This window comes from Lactuca saligna, chromosome 5 (genome assembly GCF_052625555.1).
Source record: "Lactuca saligna cultivar CGN05327 chromosome 5, ASM5262555v1, whole genome shotgun sequence".
NCBI lineage: Eukaryota > Viridiplantae > Streptophyta > Magnoliopsida > Asterales > Asteraceae > Lactuca > Lactuca saligna.
In genome coordinates, this window is record NC_136421.1 from 281,887,944 (window position 1) to 281,896,532 (window position 8,589).

At 33.4% G+C, this 8,589-nt stretch overlaps 1 long non-coding RNA gene across 7 annotated transcripts in view; it reads left to right on the forward strand.

The window, feature by feature from the left end:
• The window catches only part of LOC145048013 (uncharacterized), a 29,697-nt gene extending 21,849 nt beyond the window's left edge, over positions 1–7,848 (forward strand). For 2 of the 7 annotated variants that reach the window (XR_013682639.1, XR_013682638.1), the window contains one exon: positions 3,041–3,347. This is a non-coding gene — a long non-coding RNA (uncharacterized LOC145048013). Of the gene's footprint in view, positions 1–1,478; positions 1,951–3,040; positions 3,348–6,433; positions 6,904–6,984 lie in introns of those variants that run through there. The other 5 variants (XR_013682644.1, XR_013682653.1, XR_013682643.1 and 2 more) reach the window with 4 other exon arrangements.
• The last annotated feature ends 741 nt before the right edge of the window (positions 7,849–8,589 follow it).

Here is an 8,589-nt window from a genome sequence, read left to right on the forward strand (position 1 = left end):
GGCAGTGGTGTTCGCCCTCAAGATTTGGATGCACTATCTTTATAGGGTCCGTTGTACTGTCTAGACGGATCACAAGAGTTTGAGGCATATTATGGATCAGCCAAACCTGAATATGAGGCAGCATAAGTGGTTGGATGTAGTCAAAGATTATGACTGCGAGATCCTTTTCCATCCGTGTAAAGAGAACGTGGTAGCGGATGCTTTGAGCCGCAAGTCGACGGGGTCTTTAGATAGGGTGACATGTATACTGATATCAGTTGATTCTCCGCTTTTGGGTTTGATCAGGGAGGCTCAGGTCGAGGGGGTTCGGAAAGAGAACTGGAAGAAAGAGAGGATGAGAGGTGAGATTGACAGATTTATCACAGATAGTCGAGGGTTATTGACCCTGTGTGGTCGGGTTTGGGTTCTAGCTTCTAGTGGGATCATGCAGATTGTACTGGAGGAGGCTCATAAGCCTCGTTTTTCTATTCATACGGGGGCTACCAAGATATATCAGGATTTAAGATTGAGCTATTAGTTTCGTGTATGAAGAGGAGATAGCCTGGTCTGGTCTGGATCCTAGTTTGTGGTGGGATCAGGTAGATTGTGCTGAAGAAGGCTCATAAGTCTTGTTTTTCTATTGCTCTCTTATTTTATTCACAATCAAACATTTGTTTTGCTTGATCATTCAAAAGCAATGGCTCCCAAAATTATGAATGGGTCAGAAGAGGAAGATGAGAACTTAGTACTACCATGAGTGACGGTTTCAGAAGAGCCAGATACTCGAATGTTGGGTGATTTTTGGGTAAAAATTGGAAACGTTTTCTATTATTTAATGGGTTGTCGAAGTCGTGGTCTTGATCAAATATGTTCGAAATTTTGCGATATGAGGGTTAAATGTCGTGAGTTCGATGGAATGTATAACTTTGTTATAATCAATGTACACAAAGATGAGCCGTTTGTTGTGGCCATACATCAATATGAAGACACAAACCACAAATTGTTTAATCACATCAAAGTTTGGCTAAAACTTAAGGATTCCTCAAAATGTATTGCTTAAAAAAATGCGGTATTTTATTTTTGAAAAACTAGTTTAAATTAATGTAATCTTTTTTAATTGTTATTTTTATTCTTTTATTTTAACTAATGTAATTTTTTTAAATGTAATGTGGTATTTTAATTTAATGAAAAACTAGTATTAAAAAATATATGTTTTTTTTTTTTTTTTTTTATGTATTTTTGAATTAAATTTAATTAAAAAAATGATGTGGAGTGGTATGTTTAATAGTACGTATCCCAAGATTAGTGGTAAGATTGTTCATGGGTTGGTTTTGACTTAAAACCGAACCCAAACTGAAACCCAACCAATGGGTTCAGTTCATCGGTTTTAAACTTTGGTTTCCGAGTTCGGTTTCGGTTTTATATTCAAACCAAATCTCAAAATTATTTCTTAAATACATCTCATCAACTATATAATGGTGAAAATAACTGAAATTTAGATATTCCAAGTGATGGGGAACTCAATTAATGTTACCTCCGGCGCCACCACCATTACCATCATCGTCGTTACCACCATCGCCGCCACTACCGACTGCTACTACCTCCGCCGCCACCACCCACCGCCACCAGCCGCCACTACCACCACCGGCACCATCACTACCATCGCTGTCGCCACCAGCTGCCACTGCCACCATCACCACCACTTTCTTCACCATAATGAATGGCACCACCACCGTCGTCACTACCAACCACTGTAGTCGCTACCACCGCCACTGCTCTCACCACTACTGCCACCACCGCCAAAATTTTACCATTTTTATAGTTTTCATAATGTATCTTACCATATAATTTAGAAAACAAAGTAAAATTAAGCAAAACATGCAAAAGGGTAATTATGTCATTTTACATGAATTTCAATTCCATTTTCTGCGAACCAAACAGAATCTGGACTTAATTCCAATTCCATTTCTTGCCAACCAAACAACATATGGAATTGGATTCAAATTCTTGATAGATTCATTTTCCAATTCCAATTCCAATTTCTTCAGCAAAATTCTATGATCCAAACAGCACCTTTGAGTTTTAATCGGTTTGGAAAAACCAGATTTTATCTTATTAAAAATTGATATTAATAGTGAATATTTTTATAGGTTTATTTACAATTGTTTTTTTAAAGTTGGATAAACAAAATCCGAAACTATGGTTATATTGGTTATGCAAACCCTATGAAAAATCCAAGCAAAACCTCCAAAGTCTTAAACGAAAACTATTATCCAAAATCTCGATCTAATCCAAATGAGAGATGATTCGTATATAATAATTTTTTTTTTCCATATATAACAATTTGTGTCTTAAATTGTTGGATTGAGAAGTCTTTAAAAACATAAATTATTATGTATAGAAAAAAAATTATTTTGTACAAATCATTACCAATTCAAATAGATTTTTAAAATAAAAACTAATTCAATTAAGAGAGTATTTTGCTCCTCTATTTTATACTGACAGGAACGTATGACTTTAAAATCTCAAAAGAATCGTGTTTGGTATACGTAGGAAAAAAAAGCTCTATCTATTATGTTATCATATTTTTCTTTGATATATATTTCATTTACTGTTATTTATCTAATTATATATGTTTAAAATAACGGCATCCACACATTCAATTATATACAAAACATTTTAATAAAATTTGATTAATGACAATGCATGAACATCTACCAACATTCAACCGCACTTATTTGTCCTATTCATTGAAATATGTATTGGAGTTTGCTCCATCCAACCATCAATTCCTAAATCTATAACCTAACTTTTGATGATCTTTCGAGTAAGGTAAGAGAAAAAGGTACTTCCAATGCAATTTATGCAAATGCAAGCTACGAGTATTTATAGTTAACCAAATATTTACCAATATTTTTCTCCTAACGATAGAAACATATAAGGGATTATGCCCATAATAGATATTTTTTGGGGGTGTTTTTCTAAATATAAACATAAAAAAGTTTTTTTTTTTTTTTTTTTTTTTTTTTTTTTTTTTTTTTTTTTTTTTTTTCGTATATAGATATAGATTCTACAAAGCTATCTTCGAAGGCTCCGCGGAATTAACTTTACCTCTGAAATCAATGTGGCAAAAAAAATGAAGAACCGTTCCGAGAAGGATCAACCCTGAAGAATAGTTTCACAGAACTCCCTCTACGGGATCTGCAAAATAGCAGACTAATTAATTCCCAGTTTAATGCTCTGCAAAATGATAGTTGTAGTTATGTGGGCTCTGTAGAATGACAGGAATGCTCGACGAAATTGTAAGCAATGGCAGAACTTGAACAATTAATTTTGAGGGCCGAAAGTATTATAAACTAAAATTATCTTTCTTATACAACAAACCATTTTTTTTCATCTTATTCTAGATAACCGGAAGCAAGACCCATCACTCATGAGTTTGTTCTAGAAAAAAATTAACTAAAAACTGCAACAGTTCATTAAAAGTTTCAGTGGGTTATGTGTAGATAGATAACTCAATAAATGATATTTTGTTCAACTAAATCTATTAAGAAATTGATTGATTTGAACAAAAAATAATTTTATAATTTTAAACGAATTCCTACTTCTAGAATGAGGTTCTAATGGTAATGGAACCGTGTCTGTATGTTTTGTCTATATACTTAAATCGAAGACTTTTTGATCTTCTTGATTCTTGAAGTCAACTCTTCTACAATTTGAAATGCATACCATGATATCAAATTTAAAGATCTTTAAGCTTGTTATTATATGTAGAAATAGTTCTAGCCTTTCCCATAAATCGGTTAAATCTCAAATATGGCTTCATCAAATTTGTATTCTTTTTGAAAGGTTAGGTAACATGGTACTTGTATTCAGTGGCGAGTCTAGAACGTAAAATCACATAGTTCACAATGAAGCCGATAGTGGTTTTGATTGGATCGAATTGTCTAAACAAAGAAATCAAATTATTTTTAAAGACATTCTTGATTTTGATTTCAATATAAACAACAATCAAATAATTAATTTACATTGAATTTTAAAACAATAAAAAACCTAGTTTGAACTCATGGAACAATAAAAAAATGAAAAATAAATTCACTAAGTATTAGCAAACATTCGATAGCTTTGTCTTTGATGCTTATGGAATAAATATTAACAAACAATAATTATATAAAGAAAAGAAATGAAACCCAAGAGTGAATGCAATTAAACCTACAACTGAATTATGAATATTCAATTCACGAATTACAATAATGATCTTTGTCAACTTTTTGATGCTCATGGAATATTGGAATCGGAAATAAAATTTCCACATGGTTTAATTAGTTTTTACAAAGTTAACAAAGTTGAATATATTTACCGACGGTTACAAATTGGATCGGAGATTATGAAAAATTAAAGATCGAAGGTTAACGTGCTGTGAAACGATTGATTTGTGATTCAATTTTTTTTTATTGTAAATTGTATTTGGCTATGCACAATGGATAATACATTAAAACATATTGGGCAATTAAAATTTAAGGCAAATGTCATATTAGCCCATCAAACTTTTCGTGTTTGTTTTAAAAGGTCCCCAAACTTTTTTTGCACATTAAAGAAATATACTTTCATTTCTCTGTTTTAAAATACCCTTATGTTATCTTCTACCTGGTTGATAAGTAATATACATGCCACGAGGGAAAATGTCGGTGATACATCATTTAATGAAATGGCCACATGTGTTATACTTATATTAAATTTTTATAAAGTAAACCGTTTGCGTTATACAATCCCCTCCCCCTCATTGAAGAAACCCCTCATCATTGAAGAAAACCCTCATCGTCCCACCATAGTAACTGAAGATCGATGACTATATTCCTGTCAATCAAAGTTCATTTCCAAGGTGTGTTCATCAACAAACCTTTTTGCTATTCTGATGGTGTTCATCATGTGTTCGAGAACGTCAATTTTGCTGGTATGTCATATAATGAGTTTGTGGGTTTTCTTGAACGATTCACACAAGAGAAGTGTGAGAAAGTTTATTATTGTCAACCCGATTTACAAATCCCAAAAGGTTTAACCTTGATTTCGAATGAACGTCAATATCAAGAATTTATAGATATTGCTTATGAATGTGGAGTACAAGTTTCTGTTTACATGGACCATTTTGGTACAACTGTGCATGTAACGAAGGCAAATGAAAATGAAAATAAGGATAATTGTTATGTCAAGTCAAACATGTCAATCGAAGGGGAAGAAGGTATTGAGCCAACTGAAATTAACAGTCCACAAGAAATCAACATGGAAGGAGTAACCTATGAAGGAGTAAGTTAGGGTAAAGGAAATGAGGAGGCCACAGAAGGTGATCCAAAAGATGATGAAGATGATAATGTCCTAGATGTGAAAGGAAAACTGATGTTTAATGAATACATACCTTGGAAGAAGTAGTTGCCAATTCTAGGTATGAGGTTCACCAACCCTAAACAATTAAAATTTATGATTTGTAATTATGTTGTAGCAAATGGATATCAATTGTAATTTGAAAAAAAACGACAGTAAAAGGTTATTGGTTAAGTGTAGTAATGGTCAATGCACATTTAGGCTTTGGGAATCATGGATGAGTGAGGAGCACTCTTTCCAAATCAAGTCCCTTATCATTGACCACAATTGTGCAAGAAATTTTAAATTATGGTCAATTGTTAATTACAGATGGATTGGTAGTCATTTCACCCCGGAAGTGCTTGAGAATCAGAAATTCAATGTTAGGATGTTAAAAGAGGAAGTAAAGACTAAATTTGGCATAGAGATTAGTATGGGACAATGTAGGATAGCTAAGCAACATGCAATGTCTCTTGTTGAAGGTACCATAGTGGAAAATTATGCAAAGTTGTGGTCCTATGGCGAAGAGATAAAAAGGTCTAATCCAGGGTCAAGAGTCAAGTTGTCTGTGAACTCTATGCCATATAGGAAAACTTACTTTAGCAGAATATATATATATATATGTATGTATATGTATATATATATATGTATATATATATGTATATATATATATATGTATATATATGTATATATATGTATATATATGTATATGTATATATATATATATATATATATATATATATATATATATATGTTTTCATGCACTAAAGGAGCGTTGGAGTAGTGGTTGTAGAGGGATAATAAACTTAGATGGGTGTTTTCTAAAAGGAATGTATACTGGTCAATTATTATGTGTTGTTGGTAGGGATGGTAACAATCATATATATACCAAATAGCTTGGGTTGTAGTTTGTGTTGAAAATAAAGACAACTGGAAATGGTTCTTAGAAAACTTGTAATAATATCTGCATCTTGAAGGTGGGTTTGGTAGATCATTGATGTGAAATCAACATAAGGGATGTTTCTACTTTATAATGTCACACCTAATTTCTTTCAAATGTGATATAATTCTGAAAATTATGATGATATAAATGCAGGGGATAATTGAAGCTGTGAAAGATTTATTTCCAGAGATAGAACATAGGCAATGTGCCAAGCATGTTCTTTCCAATTTCAAGAAGAAATTCCTTGGGGCTCAGTATGAGAAACTATTTTGGAAGGCTTGTAAGGCCTCAACTGAACCTCTTTTCAATTCTGCAATGAAAGAGATTCGAATGATTAGTCCTGCTGCTTATGTGCATCTGATGGGAAGGAATCCAAACTCATGGTCAAGAGCATTTTTTCAATTAGGAAGGGGGTGTGATGCAGTTGAGAATGGGTTGTCTGAAAGCTTTAACAATGTTATATAGGAGGCTAGGAAGAAGCCAATTATTACAATGTTGGAGGATATTAGACTATATGTGATGCAGAGGATGTGTAATTTGAGGCAGAAAGGAAGTGGATGGGGACATTTTGATGTATGTCCAAACATAAGGATTGCCCTAAATGAATTAAATATCCAACAAAGGTACTACATTATTCACCATAATTGAATTTAATATCCAGTCAAGCTACTTTAATTACCCCTGTTAACTTTGATTATTTGTAGGTACTGGCAAGTGCTTCCTAGTGGCTTGAATACATTTGAAACAAGAAACTTAGTAGAGTCTTCTGGAGTTGATCTGGAAATGAAAATATGCTCTTTTAGGATCTGGCAAATGAATGGGTATGGTTGTGTACACTCAGTGGAAGCCATTAGTTATGTAAATAGAGATGTAGAGGCATTTGTTTATCCTTTATATCGTGCTTGTATATATATGAACACATACAAGTACAAAATTTGAAGTATGAATGGGAGTGCAATGTGGCCCCTATCAGAGTACATACCACCTTTGCCACCATTGAAAAGGAAGATGCCAGGGAGACCCACTATTAAGAGAAAGAGGGACCGTATTGAGCTTACTGGATCACACGGAGTATCCAAGGCAGGTAAAACAATGTTCTGTGGTGTTTGTAAGAAATTAGGCCACAATAAGTCAACCTGTGATGTGGTGTCAAAGCCCCAAAAAAGTCAGGTGAAAAAGAGGAAGGCTAAAGGTGAAGGTGAATCTAGTGCATTAAAGAAAAGGAAGGGTCAAGGGAAAAATGGGAAGGGAAAGGGTGAAAGTGATACTGGAAGTGGAATTGGTTACAAAATGGGAGAAAGTGAATGTGAGTCAACAAGTGGTGTGACTAAGAAGTATGGTAAAAAAGTAGATACATTGAAATTAAGAAAAAAGTCAGATAGGATACTAAATAAAAAGTTGGCAAAAAGGTTGCAGGCAAAAAACGGTGAAGGTGATACATCAAGCAAACCAATGGACTTGGATTAAAGATGTTTTTGGAGTATGTTGGTTATGGTGCAAGGTCTTAAAACATAACATGAATGTATGGATGTATGGATGTTTGTTTTCTGTTTGTAACATGAATGTTAACGTGTCTTTAAAACACCAAGTTATGATATTAATGAATGTATGGATGTTTGTTTTCTGTTTGTAACATGAATGTTAGTTTCTTTAGTTTAAAACATAACATGAATCTTTTTTTTTTATATATAATTGTACTTCCAATGCAATTCCATATAACAATGGACTTGAATTATAGAAATGTACTTCCACATAAGGTTATAATGGGAACTTCACATTTGGTACATTTCATTACAAACCATACTTCAAGGGGAAATTGAAGTCCTGTGATATACGACCTTCACATTTGGTACATTTCATTACAAAACATAACATCATATGCAAAGCAAAACAAAGGTTATAATAGGATCTACATTTCATTTCATTCATCCATTACAACTGAGGTTATTGTCTTAACAATAACCCCCCAAAAATTTGGTTCTAAACACCATTACATCCTCAATGGGCACCATTATTCAAAACAACCAACAACACATAACCTAATACATACATATATATATACTAGCAGATGACGAAATTAGATAAAAAGACACAACCTTCGACAACCTGGATAACCCAAAAGAGACTAATCGCCATCGTGCTACCTACGAACTAAACTACACCCACCAAAATCCCCATCCACTGCATTCGACGCAAAAACAAACCCCAATCAACGACATCACTACAACTCTAACAACACCCATCATGGTCACTTTCCTTTTCAAGTTGCGTATCTCCTCCTTAAACTCGCCAAGCTGTTGTCGCATCTC